The sequence below is a fragment of the Diadema antillarum genome, unplaced genomic scaffold, assembly GCF_040938485.1.
Source record: "Diadema antillarum isolate AM-2024a unplaced genomic scaffold, OU_Dant_1.0 seq00001212_RagTag, whole genome shotgun sequence".
Classification (NCBI taxonomy): Eukaryota; Metazoa; Echinodermata; class Echinoidea; order Diadematoida; family Diadematidae; genus Diadema; species Diadema antillarum.
In genome coordinates, this window is record NW_027272004.1 from 247191 (window position 1) to 263563 (window position 16373).

Here is a 16373-nt window from a genome sequence, read left to right on the forward strand (position 1 = left end):
CATACATGCATATCTATCAATATAACATTATATATATATGTATATAATTTTATCTTAGATGATAGTGAAAATGGTCTTGATTGATATCCCTTGTGCATGAAGCACTGACATGATTTTAAAAAAGCAATTGAGCCATATGTGAGCTGTTTTGATGCCACTGAATGAATAACTCATGAAACTTGCCATATACATCTCCCCTCTGAGAATCTTGCATGTGTATGTAAGTAGAGTATCTCAATATTATTTTCTTTTGAGTTGTTCCTAAAACCTGTTTCTGTCACTGGATAAATTCGTCTTACTGTGCCTAAGCAGTGTATTGTTGAACCTTCATTAATGTTGAAACCGAATGTATATTCTAAAAAAAAAAGAATGGTTGATTATTATTGTCAATCAGATTATCTGAAGATGTACATAAATGGCGCATTGTTTCATGTAAAAGTTGTTGAATAATGGAAACTCAGAGCCTTTTTGACTAACTCTGTATCTGAAAAGAACAAAATTGTTGAGTCTGAAAAATACAATGTTCCTGTAAACGTACTTTTCATGTACTGCTTGATTAAGAGTGCTGTCAGTAACCTGATTCGTGGATTCCACCTTTAAATGGAGCTTTCTTGCCCAAACAAAATGAGGAAGTGGAGCCTGCATAGATGTTCATTATTTCAGGATGTAATGTCCATACTTTCAGACTTTTTTATAATGTATTCAAAGTAACATGATTAGTTGACATCTCAGTGTTTGAAATGCAGCTGATGTATTGAGTGTTTGATTGCTTTCTTTTTCATTTTTTGTGTGCATTTAGTGGTTGAGCGAAGAGAGTCAATTTTGTATGTGCACACTTAGCAGCTCTGACCTTATGAAAAAGTGTTTTAAAGGGATGCAAATACCAACAATTTCCCTGTAATTGTGGAAGCGCCCTCTATCTTGAGTTATTTCATAATTATGCATCATATTACTTAAAGTAAGAGATCAGTACCCTTGTGAGCATTTTCCTTTGTGATGACTTAACTTGAAATGCACTTTATGTGCTTATCCCACTGTGGACTTGCCTGCACAATATTGCCCACTTTTATTCTCTTAGGTATTTGTCAAGGTTCAGTATGAGGGTCACAGCCTTCAAAAATGATGTGTTTCGAGGCAAAATTATTTTGTGCTCTCTGGTATATTGCTGATGTAAAAACCAATTTCCATACAGATTCTGTATGTTTGAAAAATTAAGTGTTTTTGTTCCTCTCTGTTTTGAGTAGAATATCCATCACTAGTTCTACTGTCTTGCACTGTGAATCATAACCCAAGTTCATCCCCTTGTATTCTAGGTTCACTATGAGTGTAGTATTAATTCCAAGTTTCTTTCTTTTTTTTTCTTTTTTTTTTATTCCTGAAGTACTTGTGAAGGGGTAGGTGCAGTGTAGCTGAACAGTACTAAGTGCAACTAAAAGTAGGACTGATAGATGACATATCACAGTCATCTCCGTTATGTGTCCTTGTTTCCGGAGATGTGGGAGAGTCGCCTGTTGCCCAGTCTGACTCTCTTTTACAAGGCTGGCTCGTGGCGTCCCTGTTGGCCAGGCTGAAGTATCTTCAGTTTCCTGATACAAAATAGTTGGAAGGCTGTAAAGTGTTGTCAGTAAAATATATATGAAAACGGGAATTTACTTTTACCTCATATTTAGTTAACATTCCTAAAGCAGTGGTTTGAGATGTGACCAGATTTATGATAAGCACCATTTTTTGCATTTTGCAGTGCCAGTGCAATGCAAAAATAAGCAATTATTATTTTTGAAAATGTCATTGCCGCACAAAGCCAAAGAAAATCATAATAATGGCTGTTGCATAATGATTAACTGATTATTGCTGATATATTTAGCGGGACAAGTTATTACAATTTGAAATGCAATTTGACTTTATGCTACCAGAGCTTAACAGTATACAGTGCTTTGTCTGAGGTTTAAAAAAAAAGAAGAAGGTTGTGATAAGTCCTTAGTTGTCACCATCACTTACATAAATTTTCCCTTGTCAAGTGCCCTTTTCTTTCTATCATCACATTGTGAATTGGACAAAGCACTAAAGAAAACAGAGAAATGACCTATAATAATTATTATGAGTGCAGCTTGTCAGTTGACCAAAGGAAAAAACAACAAAAACCTACATTAAAGACAAGGAAATATTGTCATACGAAAACCAAATATTTAATGTAGTGTACAGGAGATGTAAAGTATATGTACATGTATACTACAAATTATGTGCCTTTTAATAAAAAATATCACTTCTTTCTTGGTTGTCTTTGTAAAGCAGGTTGTGTGATATATTTACCTTTACATTAGTTTTTTTTTTTCTGTTCACAGTGATTTTCATGTAAACGTGTATGTTAAAGATGGCAAGTTTCTTTCTTCCATGGTACGCACCTATGTTCACACATCTGTATTCATTCAATTTTTTCACCTTTTAAAGCTGCATGACAGCAGAAATGTAACGTAAGAAGTCACATTTGTGAGGTGTGTCCTATTTGCCTATCAGGTCCTGATGTGATTTTGCTGCAAAGATTATCTTGTCACTAAATTTAGAACTTGATTTGGATCCGTTTATTGGAGAAAGATTCTACTGAACTTGTAAATTAGTCGAGTCAGTACAAAAACTTGAAAAAGGACTGAAGTGTTAGCAAATATTCAATAGGTAAATAAAGACTAAAACTATTCTTTTTTTAATCACGTGTTGCCAAATTGGATCAGTTATGAATCCAGCAGGTCAGAGATTTTGATTTTGATTTTTTTTTTATAATATGGCTTAGTTATAAGGGACGTTTTTATTCTACTTTCTGAAATACTGACAATGAATGATACATTTGTAATACAAACAGATAGCATGAAAACCATAATAATGCAGTCTCTTGGACTTGATTGAGTCAAAGGGATGGTACGGTTTTGGTTGAGATGGGGATTCAGTTTTTAACTTTTTGCATAATTAGAAACCACTTATATGAAGTATTAAAGAGCATACACTTCTAAAAGGTACTGAAAGTTATTTGATTAAAATTAGTTTTTAGATGACTGAGAGATCCAGAAACAGAGTGGTGATCCTAATAAAAGGTGGGACCCACCTTTTATTAGGACCAATTTGTTTTACTTTGTTTTTGCATATCTCAGTCATTTCAAAGCCGATTTTCATCAAATAAACTTTGAATACTTCTTAGAAGTGTATGCTGTTTGATATCATATTCATAAATTCAGTGTAGTTTCTAGATTATCTCTCAAAAAGTTAAAATCTGCATCCCCCATCTCAACCAAAACTATACCATCACTTTGTTGTTGTATTCTACTATGTATCTCATACTGCAGCATCAGTAATCCGAGGAATGTGGAGACGCACAAATGCATTTCATCTCAATGTCAAACGAACGTGACCAAACTAAACAGTTAAGGCAATATACGAATTTCTTTTGAGAATTGTATAATGGGATCTTCCTCTAGAGGTGGTCACATAAAAGAAAGTTAAATACTACGCAAGTTGGGTATATACGAACATCAGAAGTGTATATGAAATAAAGAAATATGTTCACACTTACCGTCTATTTTTTTAAAAAATTTAATGACGAAGTCCTCGGGAACTTTATATCGCAATTTCGTTATTGCCGAACAGCCAAGTGTACAAAGATGTATAGATGATAAGTCGTGGACCTGATTTTCATTTCGTTGTAACGAGAATTTCGTTATCACTGGTTATAACCGCGTTGGTTATAACGGGAGCGCACTGTAGTAGTGCCATGGGAGAATATTTCAAGACTCCAGTATTTTCGCTGTCTGTCAGACTTATACTGCACATAGTACAATGTTAAGTTCAGAGTTTTTGGGTTTTTTTTTTTTTTTTTTTTTTTTTTTTTTTTTTTTTTTTTTTTTTTTTTTTTTTTTTTTTTAGCGGGAAGCAGTGTATTAGTAATGACCTCAGACATTATAGGCTGCGTTGAATAATGGCATTCATGAACGTTTGCTGGCGCGCACACACGTACGCACGTGGGGAAAAAGAATGACTTGGGATCCGTTGCAAGTTGATGAATCATGTTTGAACTTTAAAAAGCTTTAATATTACAGACACAAAGTGTTTGTGTGTTTGTGTGTGTGTGTGTATTTTTGCGACAATATGAAGTTAAAGACTATCAAATTCCAGGTATTTTAAAACTTTTGCTGAAGACATCATAGAAAGGCATCTACTGTTGTAAGTTTGTATTTCTTAATGTTTGATACTGTTTTAATTGAGTGTGTACAGGTTGTGGCAGTGTTACATAGTATATCTACCTATAATGCGTATTACTAAAGGGAATTTATCATAATAAAATCAGTTATAATGTATCACCTTAGTCATAGTTTCTTTGTTTATTTCATTGAATTCAGTTGGATTTCATCATGTCCGGGTACACACATAAACACACACCCACTCACACACACGCACCCATATACATACACACGCACACACACATCCACATAATAATCCAAGACATATACCTACACACCCAGGGACATTCCTACGCCACTAACAATGTCAAATAATTCGTCACTCAGATAGACACAATTGCCCGAATTCACGAAGGTGGTACAAAATGAAATCATGGTTTAAACCATGGACAAAAACCATGGAGCGCCAAGTGTCGCACGGAATATTTCGTTGCGAAATTGTCCATTTCGTTGACAAAATGACCGTTTCGCTAACGAAATTATCATTTCGTGGACGAAATGTTGTCATTTCGTTCCAAAATTATCATCTAATCGACGAAATGACTGATTCCGTAACGAAATATTCCATGCGACACTTGGCGCTCCATGGTTTTTGTCCATGGTTTAAACCATGATTTCGTTTGTACCACCTTCGTGAATTCGGGCCAACGTGGACACACCATTGGTATTTAACACTTGTTCCGCAATGGTAATTTACAGTGATCTAGGTGAATCCGAATTTTTAGACCTCCTCTGCAAAATCCTGGCATTGTACAGAGAAAAAAATTTTCTACCAGAATCTAGTACAGATATGCACTTTGCAACAGTCCTTCACCAATGTGATTTCTCTGTAACTGAAAAAAGGGGGAGGGTTACATGATAGAATATTGATAGCGATCATCTAATTAGGTGTTTCCATATTGACCTAGCAAAAAGTAAGAAAGGGCTAAAGGTTACGAAGGGGACTTCAGTTGTTATTTTTTTTTTCTGCGTAGGTTTACTTTCCGTGTGGCTGCTTTGAAATGAATTCCTGTTTTACTATGTGATTACTTTGGACAATTGATTTAGTTGTGTGATCTGTGGGAAAGTAGACCTGTACATGCATTTAATGAGTGAAAACAAGTAGCTTTTCTTACCACAATAACATTTTTGTCGTACTGAGAAATGAGAAGGTGTAATTTTGTTTCGTATTCCTTTTTTTTTTTTATTTCATTGAAACTGTTAAGATACTGTTTGGTCTCTGTGAGGCACGGAAGATACATGTTACTTGATTAAATTTTACGCATTCTAATGCCATTGGGTCGCTATCTAAACACGTGTCTATTGTGCAACTTACATCTTGCCAATGCAATGTAGTATGAAATGTCCGGGACTGCAAACAAACGGCAAAATCAGATTTTGCAAACCTTTGCTCTGTACCCAATGAATACTGTAACATGCACTAACCATCATTGATTTTCAATTTGTGTATATGTATATTACAAATTGATGGCTTTGTGATTTATAAATAATCAAATTCTGTACTACTACAGATCTGGTCTCGATTAAAATTGTGGCAATCAACGTTGATTATTTTCAAGTTATGCGTCTGTTGATCACCACTCAATAAGCTGACGTGCACATTTTATACGAACACAGAGACACACAAAGCTTCTACAACGTAAATCAGCTTGTGCTGTGTCGATCTACTGAAGATGTGAACGTGTGTGGCGCCCCATGCTGTAAACAGCGCCATCATCCCGAACTTGGCGATCACATCATTTGACGTCTGCATCGAGCCCAATAATGACCGAAACATGAAAACCCAAAAAGCAGGAAGTGTATGGAAAATGTGCATTAAGCGTCGGCAGCAGTAAAGCGTGGATTGAATGGGATATACATTTAATACGTGTAAAGGAGAAAACTTTAAGGAGACACACGCACACACATACACACACACACACACACATATATATATATATATATATATATATATATATATATATATATAATATATATATATATATATATATATATATATATATATATAATCATAAACATATGGGCCTAAACAGAGGGAATCAACGACATAAAGAATGAGAAGAAAACAAGGAAAGAAGCAATTAGACACTATCATCGTCAATTTAGATAAGATTACTGCTTTTGCGTGTAATAGCATTAATTTTCGAATTACAACCGTTAATTCTCCACATATTGCACATTGCTTTTCCTTATATTAAAAAAAAATGAAAAAACAATGCTGCCCTCTGGATATCAATGATCCTAAGATATGTGGATGCATGTGTGATGTACATAAACTTGTAAACTTGCAACTTGTAAATGCTACCCGACCTAATTTCTTAGGTAACCATACCGACCATTAACTGGCATACAAAACTGTCTATCTGCACCTGGGTGAAAAAAAAGAAAAAAGAAAAAAGAAAAATAAATATGCAATGGTACGCTGAACAGTGAAAGGCCTACTTGTATTAATAAACAGACAAACCTTCTCTGAAAGCAGTCAAACCTCTCATTTTCTTCTTCCCTTTCCTCTATCATAACTGTACGCCAGTCACTCTTGCCCTCTGTTTTGTTCCTCTTAGGATGTATTATGTATAAGGCTGGAAGCAAACAGAGCTAGAATAGGCTTAAGCTGTATAGTAGACCTTCTGTATTATTTATCGTGCCGAGTATACACTTTTGTAATACAACAGTGTAAGTCCAATGGAGACAAAATTAATTTTAAACAGCGTATATATCCGATGGGCATATCCGTTGGATATAGTTTGTTGAGGATTGACGAAAAGTGATCGATGCTGTGAAGCAGAGCATAATTATATATATATATATAATTATATACATATATATTTAATATAGATAGTGTGTGATTTTGAATGCACTACATTATATTATTATGCGCGGCAAATGTATGAATTCCCACGAGAATCACAGGCAATATAATTATGTATGAAGTTTCATGAAGTTACCTCCAGCCATTGAAGAGATATGGAGTAAAAGGTAAAATTGTAGCAATTTCACCTGACATTTGATCTTTGACCCCATTGTTCAAAACTTTCTGTAGAGAATCAGTGTATCTGGTAATACATGTACACACTAGTTTAAAGTTTTCATGAGAATACCTTCAGGCACTGCAGAGATATGGGGGGAAATATGAAAATCATTGAATTTGACCATGACCTATGACCTTCGAACTTGAGCGTGTGCACTCAAAAGTTGACAGACGCAGCTTCGTCCACTCGTGCATATACGTACATAATACTGAGTATACCAAGTTTCGTTTAGATACCGCCATTGGTTCCGAAGTAACACCCATAAAATCGATAACGGACAGACAACCTGGAGACATCGTACCTCCGGAGACACATTGTGGCCGAGGCATAAAACAAAAGAACCTAGCAACAAAACAAAGAAAAAAACCCTCACACAGACCAATTGATAAAGCAACAGTGAAAATGCTAATCCACTTGAGACGATGATAATCTACGTACATATCAATGAGACAGGTCGGTGTCCTGTGAACTGGTGATGGAGGGGGGGGGGGGGGGGGGGGAGGGGAGAGAAATCTGACATTTTAGGTATAAATGAAAGACTGTTGTATGTCCACCCGATCCGATACAAGACACGACGTCGGGTTCTTCATTTCAGTCATGTAATCTGAGGCTACCACGCATGACACCTCAGACAGGCGTGACTGGCGTTGCCAAAACGTCTCGCCTACCAATGCTGTTCTAACGTTATGTCACCACATTCCTTATTGTCATTTCGTTCTCCTGGTGCGAATTAAGGCAGGCACCAATATGGAGAGCAAAGGAAAAGTAAGCGCCACTGAACTTTGGCGTTATTCAAAAGATGGTAAAGCCGATAACAAGTGGATATGTCAACACGCGGCAAGGTCAGATTTGAAAATGAATTACATGTACATAATGAAGGGGACTCGTTGTAATGGAACAGTGAAGTTAAAGAAGTTTCCCTCTCTCTCTCGCTCGCTCTCTCCCTCTCTCTCTCTCTCTCTCTTTCTCTCTCAAAACGTCAATACCAGACGATATTCATAAAGCCACCTCTTTCGATATATTTTATTCAAACGTAAACTTAGGGAAAATTTTGTACAAAATTATTGTTCATAACTTCTCGATATTCTTGGCTGGCATTATCTCATAGAAATAATTATAATTCACTTTTTTTTTAAACCTGCTTTTGTTATTTCAATATAATGGTGTTTATCATTGCAGATTTCTTTTTTCTGTTCCTCCATCTGTATATTTCTTCATCTCTTTGTTTATAAAAATATGAAAATGATTACCACTAATGTATTTTTTTCACTGCTTACCTGGGTCGGCCTGATCTTAGGGAAACTTTAATTCCCCGTTGGCTGCTTCCCTTCAGCTTATCATATTCATATTCATATCATCATATCATGCATTTTATATATCAGTCTTTACTCTGTAGTTTGTTACGATTGCTTATCATTGTCACTGATTGATTTTGGTTTTTTTTGTTTTTGTGCTGAGCAAATAAATTCAATACAATTCATTTAAACTCTGAGGACCCGTACCTCGATAGATTTTGTAAACTGATATCCAACTATAGCCATGAATGTGACGTAGCATTTATTGAATGATTTCAAGCACGTGACAGTGATGCTCGCAGCTTTGTAAACATGTCCAAGCGTCTGGAAGAAAAACCGCGAAGTACACATTATGCTCCTTTTTGTTGCGAAAAAAAATCCAAACACTCAAATTTAACCGCAATTTGCTTTGAATGCACGCTTATCTTTATATCTGTAATAATTGCAGCGTATTCCCTGTTCGACTTTTTTTCAATCTTCTCAAGGAGCTTATTGCGTAGGTCCTGATCTCTCAATTTTATAAATACAATTATGACGTCATGATCACACTTCTTTTTCATGCTTAAGATGAAATTCTGTTCCCTACTCTTATGTTCATAGGTACATGCTTCTTTGTTTCTGCTTTCTTTGTAAACTTTTGATAGGGATACTATTTTATTCATAGGCACATCACGTATAATAGCGCCACGATTGCCACCAACTTCTTTCGGTATTTCTGACAAACTCACGATGGTTTTGACGTACATCTTCTCATCACAAAACAATAGATAAAGCTGAGTAGATTGGCACTTGTGTTTTTCGCGTGAAAAATCGAAAACAACATAACAGGCGCGGACAATCGGAAACGTGACTTGAGTGATTCACTGTCACAATATAGAGAGTTAAAACTGAATCAAGAGTATAGCACCTGTTTCAACAGAACTTCAAAGTAACTTCAGAAATGAGTAAGCTCCGTCGAATGAATGTAGTACGCAACTTGACTTGGATATCGAGGAAAAGTCTAAAGACTTGACGAAGTGTAAATCACCAAACAAAAACAATCAAGTGGAAATTTTGCGGAAAGGCTTCATTAGTTGACAAATAATTTGTCAAATTGTCAACAGAACAAGAGATGATAAATTATAAGCTTGATTATGATTAGTATTCTTGGTTTCTGACGATAAGTGAACAACCACTCATGTATAGATATTCATTTATTGATTCTTATCGAAAGATAGAATCATATTCATGCCGCACGCAAGTAACAGAATTGCCGAAGATTATCTAGTTATCAGATATGGAAGATTAATGTGCAAGGAATATCGACCAACGCAATCATAACAAAACACGGACTGAAAGACCTAAAAACTATGAAGTCAACTATGCAAATTGACAAAATCTGCATCTTCGTGTCCACGCATTTATAGTGCCAATTGTAGGGTGATGTGTTGAACATGCCCATAACATGTTCACATGTTTAGGGAGAGAGAGATATAATCTTGTATTATTCAGACGAACTAATTAGGGCGTTGATTTGGCTCAGTCGGCAGTGCGTCTGCCTCCAGATCCAAAGGACCCGGGTTCGATCTCCGAGTCTTACTGAGCAATGTGGTGGGTAATCATACCATCCCGTCTAGTAAGAGGCAAAACACTCTCTCCCTCAGGTAGGAAATAAATTTGCGGTCTTGTGGTAAGAGAGTCAGAACTCACGATATTCGTTCATCGCAAAGAGCAGGGTGTTTAACCCGGTGAAGAGTGGTCCCGCCTCACGTCCAACTGAAGCCCATGGAATACCAGCTGAATATTGGCTATCCAGCCATCTTTTTTTTTTCTTAATGAAATGAAAGAAAGAAAGAAAGAAAGAAATTACTGAAAGAAAATTCAGATAAAACGAGACGGACACCATTAGTGGTTACTAAAGTCTCATGCAGAAACAATTTATTCACACCTTATCACTTGCCCTCACACAAATATGGAATGCACATGAAACAGACGTTGTACACACACACGATTTTGTCGACTAAAATGGTTGGATTAAAATGAAGACTTTCAAAGACAAACCGTTTCATGGTTGATCGAAATTATTTTGTATCTGCAAGAATAATTGACCTAATCACAAGAAAGCGCGCAAAGGGAATTGGTTGAGTCTCGCCTGTCATCTCCATAATACATCAAATTTCTGTGAGATTTTGGTCTTGGACTAACGAATCAGGTTTTCTGTGATCCATTTCAACGAAGCAGTGAGTTTTCGGTTTCATTCTTCTTTGTTTCGAGGGAAAATTCGTGAGAGAGAACTGTCTTGTCTAAGAACTACAAGAATCACGTGTAAGAACGCAAGTCATACATCAGCTAAAAAAAAAAAAAAAAAAAAAAAAAAAAAAAAATCATGATTGTCCATTCTATTATCCTACCGACGCAGTAGAACAATGCCCACGCGCAAAGGGACGACTCTGCTTTTGTCCGAGCTGTAATTTATAACAGGTGCCCCAAGTCTGCTCGCATGTGCCCTAACAACCTGTCAAATATAGCACACGTGATTGAACTTGGGCTTAAAGCTTTAGCCTTAGCCATAAGAATCATCTTCCTCTATCAAAGATAGCAGACGTTGGAAGCAATCTAATGAGATTATAAAAAATTGGGACTAATGCAAATACGTGATTGTACGCTACGTTATACATGTGGGCGTGAGCAACGTGTAGGTATGGATTCGGTTCATTCCAGTAATTTTTCGTTTGTATTTTGTTTCATGAAGTTATTTATAATGAGTTTTGTGAGATATACAATTTTCCCCGAGCGATTATTGGGATTCATTATAATGTAGAATTAGAATATTGAAGCACTCGACGAAAGATACTAAAAACTTTCATCGGCTGGGAATGATGATAAATTAAATGACTGAGTTTCAACCAACCTTGAATTGTAGAGAGCAAGCTTTCGTCCTGCTCTTGAGGACTTTCTCAAGCCTTATGCAGTGGAGTGTTGTCTTGCTGCCGTTGCCTGTCATTGTTAATCACTGGACCCTAGATTGGTGAAAGGGTATAGCCTGAGTCTCTGTTGAGAGCTGAATTAACCCTTCTGATCCAAAGTGCTTCCTTTATTTTTCTTTTTAACCAGTTGCTTTCAAAGTCAATGATACGCGCCTCATCCCATTCAATGTTGTGTCCTGTGTTGTAAGAGTGCTCAGCTATCGCAGAGTGTGATGGATTGTTTAGTCTCAGTGCCCTTTTGTGTTCCTTGAGTCTGTCGTTCAAGGTTCTGCTGGTTTCCCCGATGTAACAATCATGGCAATCAGCACAAGTGATCTTATATACAATGCCTGACCTTATTTGCCTTGGGACTTTGTCTTTAGCATGGACTAGTCTACTTCTCAGGGTATTAGAGCTCTTGAATGCAATATCAACATCCTTGTTGTGGAATGCTCTTTTCAGACGGGAGGATATGGTGTTAACGAAGGGGAGGACTACCCTATTGGTAGTCTCCTTCCTTTCCTTTGTGGGTGACTTAGTTCTCAGGAGCAGGACGAAAGCTTGCCCTCTACAATTCAAGGTTGGTTGAAGCTCAGTCATTTAATTTATCACTCGACGAAAGCTTGGGAAAAAAATTCGAATAATCCGTTACAAATTTCACAACTTGTGTGGTGTTTGTATCTAGAGAGGTTGGCACAGAGAACTATCAAAAACTTGAACAATTCATAATTATAGCAGAACAGACTTAAAGTGGCAGGGATTTCATGTAATAAATGGGGGGGGGGGGTGGAGGACGGAAAAACCGAAGGCGAAAAATATGCATACATCTTTATCCGCGTGTGCTTGTTCACTGTATAGTAAGTTTGTGAAAGTGAACCGAAGGGGGAAGGGTGTGTTAGGGGCTCCCCCTCTGTTCAGTTCAGTTCAGTTCAGTTCAAATCCCACACCTTCCCACGCGAGGAAGCTTTTGCATTTTCAGAATTGATATTCAGTGATCAGGTGCACACTGTGGTGGTGGAAAATCTTTAGTCAATATAATATAGTGTTCACCTATGTACTGGTTCGCAGTTCGCAGATACCAATCATGAAAAATGCCAATGAAATAGGGGGGGGGGGGGGGAAGTATATTGAGCTTTAAAAATCGGAAAAGTGGGACACGTCACCACCCCCCCCCCCCCCCATTGCTGCCTACATATTGTGTGCCCGATCGGGCCACCAAATTATATATCTTTTCTTAGAAAGTGGTGGCCCAAAATCTATGCCTCTGGGCCACCACTTGAATATATAATCTGAAATTTTCGCAGAGTGTTTTACTTGTCTTTCTGCATTCCTTGAATCCAAATATTTGTTTGTGAAGACCTCCCGTGTTCGACCAGCGTTTTCACTCCATATTCAAATTGTTTTAAATAGTTTGACTCAGATTAAACTAGGAAGATGATAGAGGTTCATGCAAATTTGAAAAAGAACACACACACACACACACACACACACATACGCACACATACCCCCCCACACACACACCAATCTTCAAAAAATGTAAAACAAATTCGTACTTCACACATCTACACAAAACAGTGACAGTGGTCACAATTGCAAAATGTATTCTGTGAATTAGATGACCTGTGATCTTTATAATCGTCTTGTGTATACTAATCTTTCATTGACCTGAACATGAATTTAATGATTTTGGAGAAAATCAAAAGAAATTCCACGTTCTACACATCAAATAGTATAGCTAAATTCTTATTAGGCATCAATAATGACTGTGTGTGTTGTTTGTGTGTGTGTGGGGGGGGGGGGAGGTGAATAGTTTATTGGTAGGTCTTCAAGCAGTGACTATAGCTAAACTTTCTATTGTTTCTATAAGCACGACATTTAGGACCATCGTAATATTAATAGAAATGGGAATACCAGACTATACCTTTTGAGAAAAATTGTTCGCAGAAATAAAGACCACAAACTGTATTTTAGTTGCCAAAGGCATGCAAACCCACGAGTGTATTCCGTCCCACATACAAAGAGAATAATTATACACATACAAATGCACGCACACGCGTATACTTGATATAGACACGCACTATACATGCTATACAAGCGCTGTTCATGAAAGTTATCACTTATTGCATGTTTGTGTGTGAGAGATGTGTGTGTGTGTGTGTGTGTGTGTGTGTGTGTGTGTGTGTGTGTGTGTGTGTGTGTGTGTGTGTGTGTGTGTGTGTGTGTGTGTGTGTGTGTTTAACGCTGTCGTTATCATTATAACGATCTTATCAGCTCGTGGCTACTCGTCGTGCTAAAACGCATGACCCTGATATTCCGATTTCCAAGGGATTTCAGTAACATTTGCTCCATTCTTCATCAAAAGACGTAAGATATATGACGCGAAGGCAGGCTTCCTGGAAATAGTAATAATTGAAAATTTGTTGTATTGAGGAGGATGGGATTGCGATGAAGCGAGGGAAGCCAGGTTCATCGTTGTGCGAATACTGGCGATGGGCCTGTTCCAAACAATGGAATTGAAGTATGAGAACACTCCACTCCCCATTTAGTCCGTGTGTCAATAGACAATTCGCTAAGGGGGCGGATATTGCTATTGACTCCAACTGTTTCAGGTAGTCGGATCCTATTAATGAATTCTAGAGGAACAAAAAGGAAAGATTTATGGGAAAATGGAGCGGAAGGTTTGCTTGCCGTGACTCTGCCTTTTAACTGTCTGCTTACACATTCACCACTTATCCATTTTCCAATTTGCGAGCACTTGTTTAGGCGTTTACCTAATGAGGCAATCATACTTTTTTCACTTGACCCCAATCGGGAAGGGCTCAAAGAAAACTAATCCATTGATTTACAGCTCTCTCAACTTGTACAGGACAGAACTATGTCATCGTTGAATATCTGTTGAATTCAGCAATACATTTCTCGATTATAATCGTATTTGGATTTGAATGAATAATGTAAGTTGCAAACTCATCCTTATCGGAGATCGCATGCCGTGTCTATAACGTTTAGAACCACAAAAAGCGTCAAATGCATGAAGAGTATAAAAAGAGACATGCTGTACGACCTTCACACTCTCGTTTGGTTAGGAATTCACAACAATAGTTAATCTTTGCGCATGAAACTTTTAATCTTTTGAAACTACTCAAAGTTAAAATGCGCATTCGAACCTGTAGACGTAGTATGCATCTTCAGTGTCAGAACAGTACGGTTATCACTTTAAATCTGACAGAAAGTAAATGAAAATAATTTCAAAAACATCTATTTGCCTAGTCATTATCTATTTACATTTTTCTCAGTTTATGAATTTGTTCATTTTCATCTATTTTGCCTATCAACTATTTTATTCATCTGTTTAACCTATCGTCATTTAAAAAAAATTGATGTTACCTTTAATTTCTATTGATGCAACTTCACTTTCAGAGATTCTAATCTCAATGTGCAAATGATGTGCTTCCTTTAATCATCAGTGTGTGGGCGAGACTTGTTGCATGAAATTTTGCCTACTCTTGTTTGACATCGTGTATATTGCTGATTTCATCTCTTTTCTTGAGCACATGGCTCTTTCCAACGGAATCAACTACATTACAACACTGAAAGAAAAAACAAAACAAAACAAAAAGAGTGCACTGTAATAGTCGACTTTTTTGGGGAAAAATATCTTATCTGTTTGGCTTGTAATTACCTGCAATATCATTACAATGTATTGTAACTGTAGGTATACAGTTATTGTTGTTTACTTTGTTCAATCCACATTGTTTTGTTTACATGATTTTTGTCACTAAAGTGAGTGAAATGTATACAGGTGTATTATGTTATTGTTGAAAAACGGAAATATATTTGAATTGAATTGAATTAAATATTCTACTTTAATGGTGCGGAGGAAATCAGTGTACGGACTCTCACAGGCAGACACAGACACAAACACAGAGAAGAATATGAAGACCTGAGTATAAGAACGACTTAAGTCCAATTTTTGGCCAAATTCAGTTTGACATGGGAAATTGTAGCTTTTGCATGGACTCATCTTATGTATAAATGATAAATCCTAATTACCCCCGGAAGTGCCTGAAATGAATGAGTTAAATCTTATATTAATGTAAGAATGAAGGACTTGGGTCGTTCTTACATTCATATCATAGCGCCCTCTTTCATCCTTCTCTCATCTCTATAGCAGAATATCATGTATATGAATCAAAGAACGACCCAAGTCCACCATACAAAATGGCCTCTCCACAATTAATGTAAATGTTAATTGTCATAATGATTTAATTATGTTCTAATTTGTATATACAATGTTGCCTTCCCAACACAGTTAAATAGAATATTATTGGACAAATAAAAAAGATATGAAGTTTTTTTTAGTTTACTCGAAATGGTCTTCCATGGACTTGGGTCGTTCTTATATTCATATACTCATATATATATATATATATATATATATATATATATATATATATATATAGTGAGTGTGAAAGGTGTGTTTTCAGTTGTTAAACCCCTGGGCCGTCGCAGCTTAGTAGTGTTTATAGGTGAGAGGAAGGATGGGACGATAGACGTAGCTTGAATCCTCACAGTTTAATTTTTATTCTCAAACTTTCGGGCCCTGCCCTTTATCAAGACTGAGGATCAAAGAAATCGGACAAAATGATGATGATGGATGCAGAACATGATATAGATATTGTATGCAAAAAATTTAATATCGTATTATCATATTATTGTTTGTATACAATATCTATATCATGTTCTGTATCCATCATCATTATTTTGTCCGATTTCTTTGATCCTCAGTCTTGATATAGGGCAGGGCCCGAAAGCTTGAGAATAAAAATCAAACAGTGAGGATTCAAACTACGTCTATCGTGTCATCCTTCCTCTCACCTATAT